Genomic DNA, 23,202 nt, shown 5'->3' on the forward strand with positions numbered 1-23,202 from the left:
CGCAATCGAAACATACATCCTGCACGTCAGTATTAATCCTTGCTCTGTATGAGTTGAGGTGGCTGCATCGGCCGTATCGTAATTGAGCCAGAGTTACTCTCGGTTGCCGCGGGGGGTCAATATCTTCAGGTGCAGTGGGAAGCGGTCGTTCTAGCCCTACGTGTTCGACCGCTATCGTGATTTCGACAGACAAACGGGCGGACATGGCTAGTTCGAATCACAGTTTTGAGACGATCAAGAATATATTGGGTTGCCCAAAAAGTAATTGCGGATTTTTCATATAGTCGGCATTGACAAATTTTTTCACAACTTGTGACTCTGTAATTGCATTCTTTCTTCTGTCAGTTATCAGCTGTTACTTTTAGCTTGCTTTAGAAAAAAAAGTATATTTGATTAAAGTTCATTCTAAGTTCTATTAAAAATGTATTTACTTTCATTTAAAAATCCGCAATTATTTTTTGGGCAACCCAATATATACTTTATGGGGCCGTAGATCAATATTTCGAGGTGTTACAAACGGGATGACTGTATAAGCTTACCCCCATCCTATGGTGGTGGGTATAAAAATTCAGCGGCGATTATCTCCTCCAAAAACTGGCGACCTTTGTGAGGCACTTTGTCATGTCAAAACTTTTTCTCAAAGGGGTTTTGCTCTGCGGTACGCCGTTCGTACTCGGCTAATGTGAGAAGTTGACTCTTTTCTGTAATGGAATGTTCAGTGGCAACTTGGGATTTTCATTTTGTTTTGATTTATTTTATTTAGTTTTTTGTTTTTTTTTTTAATATATAAACACACTGTCGAGTATTCCAACATAGTCCCTGTTTTTTATGATTTATGTTTGAGTGTATTTTGTTTGTATGTATGTGTTCCATTCCATTGGGTATTTACATAAAGCTTAATATTTGCAAAATGCAAACACTTGCTTAACCAAAAATAAAAAAGCTTTCGCTCTAATTGGAGAGTGCAGCTACAACTGTGAATACTTTGAGCACAAACACGCACATCCACATAGACACACTCTCATCCACCCAAACATAACACACGTATGAGGGAATGCGTAGAACCCCAACAAAGGCTAGGCTGCTAGAATGTGTTCTGCGTGTAAAGGCGCAATTCCTTGCAAGCAGAAAAGGAAGCGACAAGTAGTAAGAATTGCGGTACAGTGCATCATGGCTGGGTTGGTTGGGAATGGAAGGAAGCATTCAAGCAAAACCTATTAACATTGGCTGGTGGCGGCTGACGAGCAAAATGGGCATAACATAAAAAATGCCGATAACAGTGTCACATAGGGAAATTTCAAAGAAAAACATGCCAACATACCGCAAGTGGTGTTGTGTAGGTGTATATGTGTACTTAGGAGTATATTTAAGTGAGTTTACATTCATGTACACATAAATACATGTGTGTGTGTGTGTGTGTTTGTATGTTTCATAATGGTGGAGTATGGCAATAGACCTCCATTCCTTGATGTTGTTCTTCTTGGTGTACAACAATTGCGGGGGAAAATAGTATTTGGTGGCAAATAGCAACTACAACAGCAACAACAACAGCAGCAACAACAACAATAGCTGTACAAAGATTTAGGTCAATTGGATAACACATAAACGACAGAGCCAGCATAAAGTCCCTAACAACCGGGAGAAAGTACAAAAACAAAAGCCAGCGCCAGAGCAACAACAATGAATGAATCGCAAAAACAAGAAATTGACACTAATAGATTTATCGACGAAAGGACACTCATGGAGCAGACAATTTCTCCAAGATTATCTATCATCCAAGTTGCCTCGGTCTGTCTCTGTTTTTCTCTATGGTGATAGCCCCGGCGATAGTTCATGTAATGAATACTTGATTGGCATCATATACTCGTATTATGGGGTACAGTACTATCGAGTAACGAATGATATGGAAATAATGGTCAAAAGGATGCTGGGTGTTGTATTACTTGCATTAAGGGGGAGGGAAGCTAAGGGGGTGTGTTAAGTTTTTTTTATTCATATTTCGCTGTTGTACACTGATAGTAAAAAGGCGTTGCTTCAGTAATATACCTGTCGGGTATATTACCATCCGTTCTCAAATAGCATATTTTTTAGTAGTTTTTTCGGGTCTTTCCCACTGTTCGTTGTATGGTAATTGTTGCAACTTGCCCCATGTGGCGTATGTTTGTTATCATTACTCATACACACTTTAAATACAATTTTGAAAACAGCGTTCCTATTAAGAACAAGTAAAGAAGCGTTTCATGGGCTGGACAGAATCTTTTCTTTCAGCATGCGTGGCGCTTTAAAAGTTCCCTACGATGTGTTTATGGATGTTATAGTTTCCAAAAAACCAGTAAAAGCGTGCTAAGTTCGGCCGGGATGAATCTTGGGTATCCACCATTGATTCCGCTAAAATAATTCTCTTATTAACTCAGTTTGTATTTTAATTATTTTGGTCTCAAGAAGTCATATCGGGTTATTGATACTTATGGGGGCCTATATCACGATATTGGCCGATTCGGATAAAACTTGGCATTGAAATTTAAGGTATCTCCGGGCTGAAGAAGTCAAATCCGGGCATCGGTTTATATGGGGGCTACGTCTGTTTATAAACCGATTCGGATCATACTTGGCATGAACGTTGAAAGTCATAGCTCAAGTCATTGTCTCAAATTTTATCCAAATCGGATGAACATTGAGGCTTCTAAGGGCACGAGAAGACGAATCCGGGGATCGGTATATATGGGGGTTATATCTGTTTATAGATCGATTCGGACCATACTTGGCATGGATGTTAGAAGTCATAACTCAACCCTTTGTTCCAAATTTTAGTCATATTTGATGAAAATTGAGGCTTCTAAGGGCTAAAGAAGTCAAATCTGGGGATCGGTTTATATGTGCGCTATATCAGTTTATAAACTGATTCGAATCATACTTGGCATGGGATGAAAATATAGGCTTCTAAAGGCTGAAGAAGTCAAATCCGGGCATCGGTTTATATGGGGGCTACGTCTGTTTATTAACCGATTCGAATCATACTTGGCATGGACGTTGAAAGTCATAACTCAAGTCTTTGTTCCAAATTTTAGCCAAATCGGATGAAAATTGGGGCTTGTAAGGGCTCAAGAAGTCAAATCGGGAGATCGGTTTACATGGAAGCTATATCAGGTTATAGACCGATTTAGACCGTACTTAGCACAGTTGAACACTATATGCAAAATTTCAGCCAAATTGGACAAAAATTGCGGCTTCCATGGGCTCAAGAAGTCAAATCGGGAGATCGGTTTACGTGGAAGCTATATCAGGTTATAGAGCGATTTAGACCGTACTTAACACAGATGTTGGAAGCCATAACAGAACACTACACGCAAAATTTCAGCCAAATCGAACAAAAATTGCGGCTTGTAAGGGCTCAAGAAATCAAATCGGGAGATCGGCTTACATGGGAGCTATATCAGATTATGAACCGATTTGGACCGTCCTTACCACAGATGTTGGAAGTCATAACAGAACACCACATGCAAAATTTCAGCCAAATCGGACAAAAATTGCGGCTTCCAGGGGCTCAAAAAATCAAATGGGGAGATCGGTTTACATGGGAGCTATATCTAAATCTGAATCGATATGGCCCATTTGCAATCCCTAACGACCTACATCAATATTAGGTATCTGGAAAATTTCAAGCGGATAGCTTTGCGTGTTCGACCGCTGTCGTGATTTCGACAGACGGACGGACACGGCTAGATCATTCCGTTTGCAACACATCGAAATATCCATTTCCGATCCTATAAATTATATATATATTCTTGATCAGAGTAAAAATATAAGAGGATCTAGCCATGTCCGTCTGTCTGTTGAAATCACGCTACAGTCTTTACAAATAGAGATATTGAGCTGAAACATTGCACAGTTTCTTTTTTTGTCCATAGGTTTAGTTCGAAGATGAGCTACATCGGACTATATCTTGATAAAGCCCCCATATAGACCGATCTGTAGATTTAAGGTCTTAGACCCATAAAGCTGCATTTATTACCCGATTTTGCTGAAATTTGAGACAGTGAGTTGTGTTAAGCCACTCGACATTCTTCTTTGTTTGGCCCAGATCCAGATTTGGATATAGCTGCCATACAGACCGAACTATCAATTTAAGGTCTTGGCCCCATAAAAAGCGCATTTTTTGTCCAATTTCGCTGAGATTTAGGACAATGAGTTGCGCTAGGCCTCTCTGTATCCTCCTTGTAGATGGCACAGATCGCATATAGCTGCCATATAGTCTGATCTCTTGATTTAAGGTTTTGGCCCCACAAAAGACTCATTTTTTGTCGATTTCACTGAAATTTAGGACCCTCCATATCATTCTTGAAGATGGCCCAGATCGGTTAAGATTTGGATATAGCTGCCATATAAACCGATCTCTCGATTAAAGGTTTTGGCCCCATAAAAGGGGCATTTATTATCCGATTTCGCTGAAAATTGGAACAGTGGGTTGTGTTAGGCTCCTCAAAATTATTCTAGAGGATAACCCAGATTGGTCTAGATTTGGATATAGTTGCCATATAGACCGATCTCTCGATTTAAGGTCTTGGCCCCCTAAAAGTCGCATTTATTGTCCGATTTCGCCAAAATTCCAGTGAGTTATGTTAGGCCCCTCGATACTCATCTTGAAGATGGCTCAGATCGGTCCAGATTTGGATATAGCTACCATGTGGGCTGATCTCTTGATTTAAGTTCTTGGCCCTAGTGACTTATGTCCGCGCCCTATATGATTCAGATGGGTCTATATTTGTATACATTGAATATTGAACCAAAATGGAGCAGTGACTTATATTTATTAGATCACTCATTGACCGTGCTGAATTTTGTCCATATCGGACCATATTTGGATATAGCTGCTGTGGGTGCGTAAATAATGTATTTTCGCCGGATTATGACGAAAGACGGTTTACATTTATAACCGAAATAATGGGTATTCAAAGTTTGGCCCGTTCAAACTTAATGCCTGTTTAGTTGTTGTATTTTATTTTATAATATTGGGTTGCTCAAAAAGTAATTGCGGATTTTTTAAAAGAAAGTAAATGCATTTTTAATAAAACTTAGAATGAACTTTAATCAAATATACTTTTTTTACACTTTTTTTCTAAAGCAAGTCAAAAGTAACAGCTGATAACTGACAAAAGAAAGAATGCAATTACAGAGTCACAAGCTGTAAAAAAAATTGTCAACGCCGACTATATGAAAAATTCGCTTTGCCCAATTCGGTTGCCCAAAATTACTTTTTGGGCAACCCAATATATTATATTATTTTATTTAATTTTTATATTTTTTTTATTTTTATTTTATTTTTTTATTTTATTTTATTTTATATATTTCAATTTATTTTAATTAATTTTTTTTATTTTATTTTATTTTATTTCGTTTCATTTTATTTTATTTTATTTTATTTTATTTTATTTTATTTTATTTTATTTTATTTTATTTTATTTTATTTTATTTTATTTTATTTTATTTTATTTTATTTTATTTTATTTTATTTTATTTTATTTTATTTTATTTTATTTTATTTTATTTTATTTTATTTTATTTTATTTTATTTTATTTTATTTTATTTCATTTTATTTTATTTTATTTTATTTTATTTTATTTTATTTTATTTTATTTTATTTTATTTTATTTTATTTTATTTTATTTTATTTTATTTTATTTTAATTTATTTTATTTCATTTTATTTTATTTTATTTTATTTTATTTCATTTCATTTCATTTCATTTCATTTCATTTCATTTCATTTCATTTCATTTCATTTCATTTCATTTCATTTCATTTCATTTCATTTCATTTCATTTCATTTCATTTCATTTCATTTCATTTCATTTCATTTCATTTCATTTCATTTCATTTCATTTCATTTCATTTCATTTCATTTCATTTCATTTCATTTCATTTCATTTCATTTCATTTCATTTCATTTCATTTCATTTCATTTCATTTCATTTCATTTCATTTCATTTCATTTCATTTCATTTCATTTCATTTCATTTCATTTCATTTCATTTCATTTCATTTCATTTCATTTCATTTCATTTCATTTCATTTCATTTCATTTCATTTCATTTCATTTCATTTCATTTCATTTCATTTCATTTTATTTTATTTTATTTTATTTTATTTTATTTTATTTTATTTTATTTTATTTTATTTTATTTTATTTTATTTTGTTTTATTTTATTTCATTTTATTTTAATTTATTTTATTTCATTTTATTTCAATTTATTTTATTTTATTTTATTTTATTTTATTTTATCTTATTTTATTTTATTTTATTTTATTTTATTTTATTTTATTTTATTTTATTTTATTTTATTTTATTTTATTTTATTTTATTTTATTTTATTTTATTTCATTTTATTTTATTTTATTTTATTTTATTTTATTTTATTTTATTTTACTTCATTTTATTTTATTTTATTTTATTTTATTTTATTTTAATTTATTTTTTTTTATTTTATTTCATTTTATTTTATTTTATTTCATTTTATTTATATTTATTTTATTTTATTTTAATTTAATTTAATTTAATTTAATTTAATTTAATTTAATTTAATTTAATTTAATTTAATTTAATTTAATTTAATTTAATTTAATTTAATTTAATTTAATTTAATTTAATTTAATTTAATTTAATTTAATTTAATTTAATTTAATTTAATTTAATTTAATTTAATTTAATTTAATTTAATTTAATTTAATTTAATTTAATTTAATTTAATTTAATTTAATTTAATTTAATTTAATTTAATTTAATTTAATTTAATTTAATTTAATTTAATTTAATTTAATTTAATTTAATTTAATTTAATTTAATTTAATTTAATTTAATTTAATTTAATTTAATTTAATTTAATTTAATTTAATTTAATTTAATTTAATTTAATTTAATTTAATTTAATTTAATTTAATTTAATTTAATTTAATTTAATTTAATTTAATTTAATTTAATTTAATTTAATTTAATTTAATTTAATTTAATTTAATTTAATTTAATTTAATTTAATTTAATTTAATTTAATTTAATTTAATTTAATTTAATTTAATTTAATTTAATTTAATTTAATTTAATTTAATTTAATTTAATTTAATTTAATTTAATTTAATTTAATTTAATTTAATTTAATTTAATTTAATTTAATTTAATTTAATTTAATTTAATTTAATTTAATTTAATTTAATTTAATTTAATTTAATTTAATTTAATTTAATTTAATTTAATTTAATTTAATTTAATTTAATTTAATTTAATTTAATTTAATTTAATTTAATTTAATTTAATTTAATTTAATTTAATTTAATTTAATTTAATTTAATTTAATTTAATTTAATTTAATTTAATTTAATTTAATTTAATTTAATTTAATTTAATTTAATTTAATTTAATTTAATTTAATTTAATTTAATTTAATTTAATTTAATTTAATTTAATTTAATTTAATTTAATTTAATTTAATTTAATTTAATTTAATTTAATTTAATTTAATTTAATTTAATTTAATTTAATTTAATTTAATTTAATTTAATTTAATTTAATTTAATTTAATTTAATTTAATTTAATTTAATTTAATTTAATTTAATTTAATTTAATTTAATTTAATTTAATTTAATTTAATTTAATTTAATTTAATTTAATTTAATTTAATTTAATTTAATTTAATTTAATTTAATTTAATTTAATTTAATTTAATTTAATTTAATTTAATTTAATTTAATTTAATTTAATTTAATTTAATTTAATTTAATTTAATTTAATTTAATTTAATTTAATTTAATTTAATTTAATTTAATTTAATTTAATTTAATTTAATTTAATTTAATTTAATTTAATTTAATTTAATTTAATTTAATTTAATTTAATTTAATTTAATTTAATTTAATTTAATTTAATTTAATTTAATTTAATTTAATTTAATTTAATTTAATTTAATTTAATTTAATTTAATTTAATTTAATTTAATTTAATTTAATTTAATTTAATTTAATTTAATTTAATTTAATTTAATTTAATTTAATTTAATTTAATTTAATTTAATTTAATTTAATTTAATTTAATTTAATTTAATTTAATTTAATTTAATTTAATTTAATTTAATTTAATTTAATTTAATTTAATTTAATTTAATTTAATTTAATTTAATTTAATTTAATTTAATTTAATTTAATTTAATTTAATTTAATTTAATTTAATTTAATTTAATTTAATTTAATTTAATTTAATTTAATTTAATTTAATTTAATTTAATTTAATTTAATTTAATTTAATTTAATTTAATTTAATTTAATTTAATTTAATTTAATTTAATTTAATTTAATTTAATTTAATTTAATTTAATTTAATTTAATTTAATTTAATTTAATTTAATTTAATTTAATTTAATTTAATTTAATTTAATTTAATTTAATTTAATTTAATTTAATTTAATTTAATTTAATTTAATTTAATTTAATTTAATTTAATTTAATTTAATTTAATTTAATTTAATTTAATTTAATTTAATTTAATTTAATTTAATTTAATTTAATTTAATTTAATTTAATTTAATTTAATTTAATTTAATTTAATTTAATTTAATTTAATTTAATTTAATTTAATTTAATTTAATTTAATTTAATTTAATTTAATTTAATTTAATTTAATTTAATTTAATTTAATTTAGTTTAATTTATTTTATTTTATTTTATTTTATTTTATTTTATTTCATTTCATTTCATTTCATTTTATTTTATTTTATTTTATTTTATTTTATTTTATTTTATTTTATTTTATTTTATTTTATTTTATTTTATTTTATTTTATTTTATTTTATTTTATTTTATTTTATTTTATTTTATTTTATTTTATTTTATTTTATTTTATTTTATTTTATTTTATTTTATTTTATTTTATTTTATTTTATTTTATTTTATTTTATTTTATTTTATTTTATTTTATTTTATTTTATTTTATTTTATTTTATTTTATTTTATTTTATTTTATTTTATTTTATTTTATTTTGTTTTATTTTATTTCACTTTATTTTATTTTATTTCATTTTATTTCATTTTATTTCAATTTATTTTATTTTATTTTATTTTATTTTATTTTATTTTATTTTATTTTATTTTATTTTATTTTATTTTATTTTATTTTATTTTATTTTATTTTATTTTATTTCATTTTATTTTATTTTATTTTATTTTATTTTATTTTATTTTATTTTGTTTTATTGTATTTTTTATTTTATTTTAATTTATTTAATTTAATTTAATTTAATTTTATTTTATTTTATTTTATTTTATTTTATTTTATTTTATTTTATTTTATTTTATTTTATTTTATTTTATTTCATTTTATTTTATTTTATTTTATTTTATATTATTTTTTATTTTGTTTTATTTTATTTAATTTTAATTTTATTTATATTATTTAATTTTAAATTATTTTTTTCTCTTTTTTTGTGTACTTTTCTGTCAATTCACTGTCGTGTGAATCTAAAACCCGCCTTCCTTACCCTCAATAATCCATGCAGCGACTCTCTAGCGAGCAATAGTAAGAACAAAATTCGATTAATGTGTGTTTTTAATAAAATAATGGGTCATGAGACTTTTCAGGGGGCATATAATCACAACGATGATGTTAATAATAAAACAGTGGCGGTTGTGCACGGGAGTAGTAGTGACACAAGCAACCACAATATGTATGTCATTCAGGGTTAGATGTGATATGTTCGCCTTTAATCTAATTTTGTTTGTATACATCTCTCGGGTGATGATGAAGAAGTCCAAACCCACCAAATCAGCAGAGGTCGTGGGCTGTGAAACAATGGCAAAACTAGGTAACATACACAAATGCATAGACACACACTCATAAACCAGCTCATCTATTATTTAATCATGCATTTAGAATTTATCTCCGGATGCCTATTTGTCAACACATAACGTTTACTTAGAGGTGAATTTATTTAAATTTTTTGCATATTCTCTACAAAGAGCTATTATGGGTAAAACATATTTACAAATGTACACGTACACATACACATATATGTAAGGTACATACCCACACTCATGGTTACATACAACATAGGTACACTTACATGCTCTTTGCCTTTATGGTTGTTACGGTGTTCTCTATTGTCATGACTTTTACGCATCGCGCAAAAATTATGTTGTTTTGGTGTAACAATTGTTTCGTCTGTATTCGGTCTCACTAATTTGCTCTGTCTTTCTCTCACTCTCTTTCTCTCTCTCTCGCTGCGAATGCTTGCTAGTCTCTATTTGCAACAATTGAGCATAACTTCTATGGCAACCGCTGTGGGGGCGAGAGCATAGCTATAAATTTCACTATGGTTGTAAAACATAGCAGCTCTTAGTTTCCGTTTTTGTTGGTGTCGCTATTGGAGTTCCTTTCATTCACATTCATTCATACCGTCGTTTAGCGCAACATAGAAATAGTCCCCTTGCCAAGCAGAATGGCAAACTCCATAGAATCAAAGAACCCATAACCAAAACAAACGAACAAAAACAAAACAACAAAAGAACACAAATCCCATTTGGCGCTCTTTAATCGTCAGCACTTGTGAAAATTCCAATAGTGTTGCAAACGAACAGGGCCGTATGTGAGTGAGTGAGAGGAGGTGTATAAATTTTAGTATTCATAGGAAAAATTGCATATTAGCGGGTGTAATAGCATGATATCGTTAAAAATACAGTGCATCTTAGCATAAATTAAGGAATGTACCCTATTATTAACTGATTGTTTTAGAAGATTACTTTCCTGTCATCATTGCTTTGATGTTAATTAATTTTGATGTTGTTGTTTGATGTCAAATGCAAGTTCTTGCATATCTTCAGTTTTAATTTCTTGGGCACTTAGGTTAGGTTGAAAAGAGGGTGGGATATTAATCCGCCCCATGTCTCTATGTACATACACCTAAGCCAGTGATCGGCTTGATAAGGTGTGTGTCCATAGTGGCATTCATGCACTTAAAATGCACATTTATTACCACATTTCGTTATATTTTGCATCAGATTGGACCATATTTACCGATCTTCCGATTTAAGGTCTCACAAATTCTATATTTATTGCCTCATTACGCTGATATTGTGTACTGTGAGTTGTATTAGACCCCTAAACACCCTAATATGGGGCTGATTGGATCATATTTGGATATAGCTGTCATATATACTGATCTCCCGATTTACGGTCTTGAACACACATAGGACCGATTTATTATCCTATTTAGGCTTATAAGTCTTTCTGCTCTTGGGAGAGCTAGTGGGCTTATTGAGTGCTGTTTCAGTACAAAGTATGCTCTACACCGTACTCAATAGTCGTTGGCTATGTAGAGTACCTTAATCAATTTGACAAAGGTGTTGACGAAGATGCATGGTGTATCAGAAATCGCGATCCACCACGCCAGTCGAAGTTTTTTAGCAACAGCAAACATTATTTCGTTGTTGGAATTATTTGTCCAGCTAAAACTAATATAGGGTTTGTTTTTGTTTCTATTTTATACCCACCTCCATAGAATGGGGGTATACTAATCTAGTCATTCCGTCTAAGACCCCATAAAGTATATATATTCTAGATCGTCTCAACATTCTGATTCAATATAGCCATGTCTGTCCGTCCGTCCGTCTGTCGAAATCACGCTATAGGTTAAACGCGTAAAGCTAGCCGCTTAAAATTTTGCACAAATACTTAATATTGATGTAGGTCATAGGGGAATGCAAATGGACCATATCGGTTCAGATTTCGATATAGCTCCCATATAAACCGATCTTCCGATTTGACTTCTTGTGCCCTTGAAAGCCGCAATTTTTGTCCTATTTGGTTGAAATTTTGCATATAGAGTTCTGTTATGACCTCCAACAACTGTGCCAAGTACGGTCTAAATCGGTCTATAACCTGATATAGCTCCCGTATAAACCGGTCTCCCGAATTGGCTTCTTGAGACCTTACAAACCTCAACATTTTGCACGCGATGTTTTGTTATGACTTCCAATAACGGCCAAGATCAGTCTATAACCTGTTATAACCCCCATGTAAACCGGTCTCTCGATCATACTTGTTCGGTTCCTAGAAGTTTTAATTTTTATTGGTTTCTGTATAAATTTTTAGCAGAATCCATGGTGGTGGGTTCCGAAGATTCGGCCCGGCCGAACTTAGCACGCTTTTAATTGTTGTTTCTATTTAAAATAGAAAGCAAAATAAAAACCTTTTTTTTAACTTTTAGGCAAAATGTGGTTGCGATTAATGCATTGGGCTGGCTACAGAGATCGCTATTTCGAAGCTAACCAAACTTCATCATCTGTCTGCTTTGACTCAAAAATATTACATTTTTCCACCCCTCACTAATTAGTGAGCTGTGCAATTGTGGTAGAAGCATGCCTTCTTGAGACGAATATTGGATCATATTAGGGCACCTTTCATAGAGCGCAGTAAAAAAGGTAAAACACCAACAGCCAATATCTAACATCTAGCATCAGCAACACACACAATGCCAAAAAACTGTTACCCAGCAATCTTCTGGATCGCCATGACATTTTAAGTAGCTCTAGCCATGCCCATCCGTCTGTCTGTCTGTGGAAAGCACGCAAACTTTCGAAGGAGTAAAGCAAGACGCTTGAAATTTTGCACACATACTTCCTATCAGTTTACTTCACGCATTCTGTGATCGCCCGGATCTGCGCCTGCAGGACCGTATTATGGTCAGGCGGTCTTAAACAGATCTCAGGCCCTGGGTTCTCAATGTAAGCCCCCAAGCCCACTCTGTCCTCTAGCTTTGATCCATCCGTGTAACATGATCTTCCAGATGGCAATACTAGGGTTCCGTCAGTCCAAGACTGTGCCGCTGGAAGCAGTGCCTCACACTCGACTTCAAGGTTCATCTCAGGTATCCGATCAGAAACCTCTTCCCTTCCTTTCAGGTTTCCTATCGTCGAGCTGTTCCCATCATCAATCCATTCTCCCATCGCCTTAAGTCTCATAGCCGCAGTGGCTGCCTCAAACTTAATCTGTATGTCAATGGGTCGGATATCTAGAATTGTCTCCAGTGCCCTAGTGGGCGTGGTTCTCATCATTCCGCCTATGCCAAGACAACATGTTCTATGAACCTGTTGTATGGTCCTTATGTTGCACTTTTTTTCCATAGCAGTTCACCAAACTACTGAGGCGTAAGTAAGTATAGGTCTAATCACGCTCCTGTAGAGCTAGTGGACTATCCTCGGATTCAGGGCCATTTCGAGCCTACGGCCCGTCTACATAGTGCCCAACATCTGTAAGCCTTCTCAGTACGCTCCTGAATGTGACACTTCCAATTCAGTTTCCTGTCCAAGATTACACCTAACTATTTTAACATTGTCAGATATCGAAATCGTCTTATTGAGAAAACGTGGTGGTTAAATTGGCCCACCTTCGTCGTGAACAGGCATATTTCAGTCTTCTCTGGGTTAAGACTGCCCTTCTGCATAGCTTGTTCGGATCCTTACCTCTTAGAAGTATTATAACATCGCCTGCGTAGCAGACCTGTTCAAATCCCTCCTCAGTCAGCATCCATAATAGCTCATTTATGGTGGTCACCCATAGGAGTGGTGATAAAATGCTCCCCTGTGGCGTGCCCTGTGCCACTTTCTCCCTTATATTTATACCATGGGACACACAATATATCCACCTGTTCCTTAGCTTATGGTTTATCCAGTCTCTAGGGACCCGGTCCACCCGGTACTGGTCTAAGGATTGGATCAGTGTCCGCACATTGTTAAAAGCTCCTTTGGTGTCAATGCATACCGCCAGTGTGTACGTTTTGGCATCGAAGGATTCTTCATTCCAATATTCCAGTGTATCCGTGAGTCCCTTCGTATCCCGTGGAAAATGGTTTTTCAACAAAGCCTCAAGATGTCCTCCGTTGTCTCTGATCTCACTCTCATGTCGCCTACTAAAGTTTCAGTTTGGACATGGGTTTTTGATAGAAGCTCAAACTGTGAATGGTGAGTGCTACCATGTGAATGGTGAGTGCTATCGTGAGATCATATCCAACTTTTTTTTTTGCTCAAAATTCAAGAGCTTGACTTGCATCACATGTGGTTTCAACACGCGTAACAATGGACTTATTAAAAGGCGAGTTTGTTGTGAATTTTATTTTACTTTCGGGACCGGTCAATTGGCCGCCTAGATCGTGCGCTTAAACGCCTTTAGACTATTTTTTGTGAGACTATGTTAAAGCTCATGTCTTTACAGACAAACCCTTTTCTATTGACGCATTGGAAGACAATATTGAAGCATACTGGCCGAAATGTTGGAAAGAGTATGCCAAAATTGGATTGACCGTTTGAGGCGCAGTCACGGTCAACATTTTAATTTATTTTGTTGTTTTTTATTTTATTTTGTTGTTTTTTTTATTTTATTTTATTTTGTTTTATTTTATTTTATTTTATTTTATTTTATTTTATTTTGTTTTTTTTTATTTTATTTTATATTATTTTCTTTTGTTTTATTTTATTTTATTTTATTTTATTTATACAACCATGGCTTTAAGATCATATAAACATTAATCTACACTCAATGTGATTTACAGGCCTTATAATTCGTATGCCTACAACCTTAAAACAGAAATCCATCCCTTGTACAATTCAAAGTACCAATGACATTTCAGTATAACAATGCAAAGCTCTCTTCGACTTCCGCTATTTCGCAGCATTCGTTGTGTTGTGAGTTTTTTTTTTGTTTTTGCCCATTGTGCCAATAGTTTGTTTGAGAAGGGAAAAAACATAAACAGAGAACAGCAATACAGTACTGTGTGTATATATGGGGGAATTTGAATGGGCAACAAAAAGCGCGAGAGAGCCATCTGAGAGAGAGAGAGATAGCAAGAGAGCCCCTCCAAGTGATGAGAATAAGAAACCGGAAATCGAAGAGCAGCACAACAACAAATAAGAGTAGAGATTTGAATTTAAATTTTGCAAACAATGAAGACGAAACGTAAACGAATGGATGGTGGATGTGTAACTGGAAGTATGTTGTGGGAATCTGGGCAACTAGCTAAGGAAAAATCATATCTCCATGTAGCAATGTGCCAGCAGCAGTAGCAGTTGAAATTGAGAAAATTGAGTTCACAAACTTTAGCTGAATGGCTGGCTGTTGGTCTGCTGCTGCCTCTATGTAGGCATATCACAGTTATTCTGTTTTTGAGTGTCGACGTTGAAAGAACGTTTACCAACTGTAACGCGCTCCCGGTTGTGTTGATGGTGAACGCAGTGCAGTGCTTATAACAGAAATTACCAAAAAAAAAGCAAAAAAAAAAACACCATAACATAACATAACATAACACATACAAATGGATATTTAAAACAAGTGCTAAGAGAAAAAAAAAATAAGAAATAGAAAAAGGCCTTTGGCAAAGGAGGTCCTTGCAAAAGGATTTTAATTTGGAAAAAAATATCCTCTGAAATTGAAACCTAAGAGAAAAAAAGCAAAAGAAAATAAACGGTATATAATTGTTTAAGAAAAAACAAATTGGAAAAAAGTGTTAAACCTTAAGGCAACCTTTAGCTTTTTTTTTGAACCAAATAAAATCCTTTAACTTTTACGTTTATTTGTAAATTTTTGGTGTATACGAGTATACATCAAGCGTGCCGGATAATTGAAAGTGTATCTGCCAGTGTGAGTGCGTGTGTGTTTGAGTGTGCCTTTGTGTATGTTTGATGATGTGTTACATTTGTCCCGAATAGAAACGAATTGATTAAGGTCTTGCTCTTTTAATGTTGGCACTAGCAGCAGGCAGTTATGTTGCCAGAAATGAGTAGGGGCCGCCATCGCCGCCAAATTGCCTCTTGCCAAGTTCCATGGCCATGTACCGTGGTTACCTCAACCTGACCTAGCAGCAGCATCAGCTGCATGCAATACGCACCTAAAATTTCTACAAACCAAACTGCACACACACACACACACAACCGCCCATTCAAACACACAAAGTTGAACACACATGCAGTCCGTTGCAAAAAATACATACCAAAGATTACTCGTATGAATACATCGCTCGCTTGGTCGGTTTTTAATTCGGTGCTGTTGCTGTTTTCGTCGTCATCGTTGTCGTCTGTTTATCGTCATGGTTCTCGTCCCTCTAACACATACTCACATACATGCATACCCACAGTCTTGCCGTTTGTTGTGTGTATTAAAAGTAATTGATGCTGGGCCAAAGCTAAAGCAGCAGGACATGGTCCAACATCAAAAATGAGGCTGTAGCACAATAAGAGCAGTAGCAGGCGGTGTTTTAGGAGGCAGAAGCGAATTTCCCCTCCATGTGTATAGAAATGTTAAAACTTTTTTTTTTGTTTATTTTTAAAGAAAAATTTTTGCACACGATCATGTGAGGACCAAGAGTCCCTTCCCGTTTGGAGGGAAGCAAACAAGAGTTTTCGTTTCGCTTTTTACTTCCATCAATTCCTAATACTATCGCTTTCGTTTCGTTGCGTTTGCAACAACTACTACGAACCAAACAATTGCAAATGAAGGAAAAATGAAACTATTTTACGATTTTCAGGAAAATGAAAAAAGAGGGAAAATGCTAAAAAAGAACCTCAACAGAAAAAACAAAGACTTGACATTGAAGGGGGGATACAGATAATTTTTCCGCTGCCTCATATACATAATTTGTGTACCAAAAAAAAATTAAAGCCTTTTATAACTCCCTCCCTCCCATTCTCAATTCATGGCTGCACTGACATCCTTTAACCAAAAAGAAAACACAAACGAAAAACATCTCAAGCAAGGTTTAGTCTAGTTTTTCGTGTCATTGACACACCCATTTTCCTTTACTAAACATTTATCCAGGAAAATATAAAATATATACCAGTACATATAAATGTAAGCAAAAGGATTTTCTTTTTTTTTTTTTTGGCCTGCTACTATTTTTGGACAAATTCTTATGAACATCTTGGGCCATTTATAGCTGCCAGGGCTTTTGGTAATAAAAAAGGGGGAAAATCCTTTTCTTCCCTAGGGCACTCAAAGTGGGTTTGATGTCCATGATGATGACGATGATAGTCGTTGCTTGGCTTAAGGATGTTTGCTTGGAAAGCGGTCAAAGGTCGTTATCAATAAATTACATTGGGCATTTTGTGTTATGAAGGACCACAAAATAAATAAACTTGCCATTTCAAAGGACTAGAGGTGAAAAGCTTCAAAACAAAAAAAAAACCCACACAATTGTTTACGATAAAGCAGGCCCTCATTGTTTGAAGTGTTTCTTTTGCTTGGAAGCTATACAAGGATACTGAAGGAATTTATTGAACTTTTTTGGTAACATTCTGTGTTAATTGGCAGCGGTGGGGAGTCAGCAATGAGGGCGATTATCATAAATCAAAAGTTTAATAGCCCAAAACAATTTGAATATACAACAAAAATCCATCAGACAGTATTATCGAAATAATATTGAAGTCCTTGCAGAAGCACGCTCATAAGGAATTTTTAAGGTTTCCAAATTCGTCGTTTGTTGTGAAATAGGAAAAAAAAGTTTTAAAGATTTCAAATGCAAAAGTAGGGAGAAGTAACTAGCGCAAATGAGCTAAATTCGATCGGGTTGAAATTTGGTTACCCACCACAGGGGAATTTTCGAATATTAGGAGACTCAAGGGTGACCGGTTTATATTGAGGCTATTTTTACAATAATTCATGATAGGTTCTTCAGGATACGTCTTCCGAACAGGTTAGATTGGTAGGCAGATACTTTGCAAATAAGCAAGGTGGTGTCCGAAACAGAATTGGGAATCTGCTCTGGCAAATTTTATCTCAACCTAATGCACAGTATTCAACATACGTGCCTAATATGGTCTGAATCCATCAATAGCTTGATACAGCTCCCATATTAACCGATCTCCCGATTTTGCTTCTTGAGCCCCTACAAGGCGCAATTCTTATCCAAATGAACTGAAATATTAAACAATGACTTCTATAATGTTCAGCATTAATTTATGGTCCGAATCGGGTTCTAACTTGATATAGCTCCAATAGCATAACAGTTCTTATTCAAAATTCTTTGTTTGCCTACTGCGTATAGAACTCGACAAATGCGATCCATCTTGGAGGGTATATAAGATTCCGCTCAGTAGAACTTAGCACGCTCTTACTTGTTGCTTCTCATTTTCGTTTATAGTATCTATACTATCGATATTTATTATTAAAACTATCAAAAATATCGAATGTTGGGATTATCGATAGTTTTCCAGCTCTACACAGAAAGCAAAATGTTCATGATATTAAAGAAAAAAAATGTTTAAATACGTCCCAATAAAACTTTTCATTACATTTATGAAACAAATTGCAAATTTTGCCCATGAACATTCACCTAAGGAACAGGGAATGTTCCTGAATGTTATGAAACACGTTCCATAAATCTCAATTCAATGAAACATGTCATAATATTTATGAAAATCAAACATTTAGTTTATGAATAGTTGTCATAACATTTATGAAAAACTTATTTATGAGTATTTTTCGTAATATTTAAGAAACAAGTAAAATGATGTTAAGTTCGGCCGGAGCGAACTTTGGATATCTACCACCTCGGCACCATTCGTCAAAATCCGGTGAATATGCATACCTTATGCCCCATAGCAGCTATATCGAAATATGTTTCGATTTGGGCAAAATACTAATAAGTACAAGCCATTGTTCAATTGTGTATAACAACATATTGGTCTTTTTAGTAGCTATATCTAAAAATAAACCGATCTGAACCATGTACGACACGCATATCGAAAAGCCTAAAATCGGACAATAAATGCGCCTTTTTTGGCCCCAAAACCTTAAATCGAGAGATCGGTCTATATCTAAATCTGGACCGATCTGAACCAAATTGAAGAAGAATGTCGAAGGGCCTAACACAACTCACTGTCCCAAATTTCAGCGACATCGGATAATAAATGTAGCTTTTATGGCCCAAGACCCTAAATCGGCGGATCGGTCTATAATAGGGGCTATATCAAGATATAGTCCGATATAGGCCATCTTCGAACTAAACCAGCTTATGGACAAAAAAAAAAAAAAAAATCTGTGCAAAGTTTCAGCTCAATATCTCTGTTTTTAAATACTGTTGCTTGATTTCAACAGACAGACGGACGGACATGGCCAGATCGTCATAGATTTTCACGCTGATCAAGAACATATATTCTTTATAGGGTCGGAAATGGATATTTCGATGTGTTGCATACGGAATGACAAAATGAATATACCCCCATCCTTCAGTGATGAGTATAAAAAAATTAAATTTTCAAAAAATTGATAATTTTGAAAAGCACCATTTACAAAATTTCAGCCAAATCGTATAGTATTGGTTTCCCAAAAAGTAATTGCGGATTTTTTAAAAGAAAGTAAATGCATTTTTAATAAAACTTAGAATGAACTTTAATCAAATATATAATTGCCATTTTGTTCGATAACCTTTTGCCATTTTCCTGGCAAATTTAGTATTCCACGCTCATAGAACTTCTGGCCTTTATCTGCAAAAAACTGAACCAAGTGCGATTTTATAGCCTCATCATTGCCGAAAGTTTTACCATTTAAGGAGTTCTGCAAAGATCGAAATAAATGGTAGTCTGATGGTGCAAGGTCAGGGCTATATGGTGGATGCATCAAAAGTTCCCAGCCAAGCTCACTCAGTTTTTGGCGAGTGACCAAAGATGTGTGCGGTCTAGCGTTGTCCTGGTGGAATATGACACCTTTACGATTGACTAATTCTGGTCGCTTCTCCTTGATGGCTGTATTCAATTTGTCAAATTGTTGACAGTAAACATCCGAATTAATCGTTTGGTTCCTTGGAAGCAGCTCAAAATATTCCACACCCTTCCAATCCCACCAAACAGACAGGATAACTCTCTTTTGGTGGATATCAGCCTTTGAAGTGGTTTGAGCTGGTTCACCATGCTTGGACCATGATCGTTTTCGACTAACGTTGTTGTAAACAATCCATTTTTCATCTCCAGTTATACTTCGTTTTAAAAACGGATCGAATTCATTGCGTTTAAGGTGCATATCACAAGCGTTGATTCGGTTTGTTAAATGAATTTCTTTCAATACATGTGGTACCCATATTAAAATTGACGCCAAACAAACAATTGTAAACTAAATTTCGCGCACTTTTTTTCTAAAGCAAGCTAAAAGTAACAGCTGATAACTGACAGAAGAAAGAATGCAATTACAGAGTCACAAGCCGTTGAAAAAATTTGTCAACGCCGACTATATTACTACTATATTACCGACAATTACTTTTTGGGCAACCCAATATTAAAGTATTTAGGTGGTGCTTAACCTCCTTAAAACACCTCAAATACTCGTAGGTTATTTGACCCATCATGACAATATGGGACTCAAATGAAAGGTATTTGAGAGTAGAAAGGGAATCCAGTTTTGGAACCAAGTGCTTGTGAGTAAGCCCCAAGACACCCCCTGAAAGGTTTTTGGGGGTAAAGAACGAATTTTATAATTATTTTTAGGGCAAAGTGGCGGAGTACCAGCCCCAGCCCCAAAACGCCCTCCAAACCGTATATATTTATTGACCAAGGCAATTTTAGGCTTAAATGAAAGATATTTGGGAGTAGAGCAGACATTTGACATCCATATTTGGGCGAATTGTCTGAGGCACCAAAATATGACAAATTTACGACAATGGTAATATGGGGTCATATAAAAGTAGTAGTGAGTATGGCACGAAGTTTATATTTACTTCAAGAGCCAAGTGTTTGGTTGACCATCTCACTCCCAAAATACATTCCATACCGGATATATATACCCACTACAATAGAGGAGTCCAAAGAAAGGTATAAGGTAGTAGAACAAAAATTTGCCTATGAACAATTCATTAAAGAATAGGGGCAAACTTCTGACATATTAATGAATGCTGCCCGATTCAAGTTTAAGCTCAATGATAAGCTCCTTTTTTATAGCGGAGTCCCATTGGCGTCACGCAGTGCACCACCTCTATGGGTAGACGTTTTTTTATGACTTCTATGCATGGCATAGTACCTCACAAATATCCCCAATATTAGGAGACGATAACCACCACTTAAAATGTTTCCAATGTTCTAGCCAGGATTTGAACCCAGGCGTTGAGCATCATTGGCGGATTTGCTTATGTCTGCGCTTCAATTACACGAATTCGATATCCACATTCGGGGCGAAATATTCCCATCTTAAAACTCTACCAAAACAGGACATATACAATATATCGACCATTGCAATGTAGGGATCAAATAAAAGGTATAAGAAATTTAAAGAAGGCGCTGTGGAGCGGGCCCGGATGGGTCTAATATATATCTTTCATATAAAAATCAATTTGTGTTTGTTTGTTTGTCTGTTCCGTATAGACGCAAAAACGGCTGAACCGATTTTCTTGAAATTTTCACAGATAGTGCATAATAATCCCGTGATGGAAAAAGGTTACTACATTTATTGATTTCTGAAGGGGGGAGGGGAGCGGACCCTCCCCCTTACCCTAATTTTCAGAAACGCCAGATCACGGAGATGGGTGGTGCGATTTAAACGAAATTTTGTGTGATCTCTTAAAGTAACCTAAAAACAAAATTTTGCTATTCAAATTCCGGATGGGATACCTAGGGGGGACGCCCCACGCCAAAACCAATCACAACAATATGGGACTCAAATGAAAGGTATTTAAGATTAGAAAACATATTTGATATCTAATTTTGGGAGCAAATGTTTGGGAAACCACCCCAATCGGACATATTTACCGATCATGGCAAAAGGGGACTCAAATGAAAGATATTTGCGAGTAGAATACGAATTTGACATCCAAATCTGCGACCAAGATTCTGGAGTTCACCCCTTCCCCAAAACACACCCCAAATAGGACTTATTTACTGACCATGGCAATATGGGGCTCAAATAAAAGGTATTTGAGTGTAGAATACGAATATGATATCCAAATGTGGGACCAAGTGTTTGGGGAGCCGCCCGTCTCTAAAATCACCGCCCAAAGAGGACAAATTTACGACCACAGCAATATGGGGCTCAAATGAAAGGTCTTTGGGAGTAAAGCACGAATCTGATATCAATATTCGGGAAAGGTGTCTATGGGGCCACCCCATACTCACAACACCATCCAAATAGGAAGTATTTGCTGACCATTGCAATATGGGGAGGAAGAGGTATTTTAGAGTGGAACAGGAATTTGAGATATATTTTCAGGGCCAAGTCATTTTGCATTTATGGGCATATCTTGCCAAAATTTTACACAACGCTTTCCTCGACGACTATCATAAAATCTGAGAAGTTTGCTCAAAATCGGTTCAGATTTAGATATAGCTCCCATATATATGTTCGTCCGATTTGCAGTAATAGTGCAATAAAATGGTCATTAGTTAACCGATTCTCTCGAAATTTGGCAAGAAGAATTCTCTCGTGACTCTTGACATTACTGGTGAATTTCATAGAAATCGGTTCAGATTTAGTTGTAGCTCTCATATACATATATCGCCCGATTTCCACTTCTAGAGCCAATGCAAGCGCATTTATTCACCAATCTTGCCAAAATTTTGCACAACTCTTTCCTCGAAGACTACCACAATATCTGAGAAGTTTACTCAAAATCGGTTCAGATTTGGATATAGCTCCCACATATATGTTCGTCCGATTTGCAGTAATAATGCAATAAAATCGTAATTTTTTAACTGATTCTATCGAAATTTGGCAAGAAGGATTCTCTTGTGACTCTCAACATTAGTGGTGAATTTCATAGAAATCGGTTCAGATTTAGTTATAGCTCTCATATACATATATCGCCCGATTTCCACTTCTAGAGCCAATGCAAGCGCATTTATTGACCAATCTTGCCAAAATTTTGCACAACTCTTTCCTCAAAGACTACCACAATATCTGAGAAGTTTACTCAAAATCGGTTCAGATTTGGATATAGCTGTCATATATATGTTCGTCCGATTTGCAGTAATAATGCAATAAAATGGTCATTTGTTAACCGATTCTCTCGAAATTTGGCAAGAAGGATTCTCTCATGACTCTCAATATTAATGAATGAAATATTAATGAATTTCATTGAAATCGGCTCAGATTTAGATATAGCTCTCATATATGTATATCGCCCGATTTCCACTTCTATAGCCAATGCAAGCGCATTTAATGACCAATCTTGCCAAAATTTTGCAAAACTCTTTCCTCAAAG

At 32.0% G+C, this 23,202-nt stretch overlaps 1 protein-coding gene across 1 annotated transcript in view; it reads left to right on the forward strand.

The window, feature by feature from the left end:
- Positions 1-15,161: 15,161 nt before the first annotated feature.
- The window catches only part of LOC106083861 (proton channel OtopLc), a 172,125-nt gene continuing 164,084 nt past the window's right edge, over positions 15,162-23,202 (forward strand). The window contains exon 1 of the mRNA XM_013247138.2: positions 15,162-15,494. The gene's annotated coding sequence lies outside the window, so the exon portion shown is untranslated. The remainder of the gene's footprint in view (positions 15,495-23,202) is intronic.

The sequence above is a fragment of the Stomoxys calcitrans genome, chromosome 4, assembly GCF_963082655.1.
Source record: "Stomoxys calcitrans chromosome 4, idStoCalc2.1, whole genome shotgun sequence".
In the NCBI taxonomy this organism is placed as follows: domain Eukaryota; kingdom Metazoa; phylum Arthropoda; class Insecta; order Diptera; family Muscidae; genus Stomoxys; species Stomoxys calcitrans.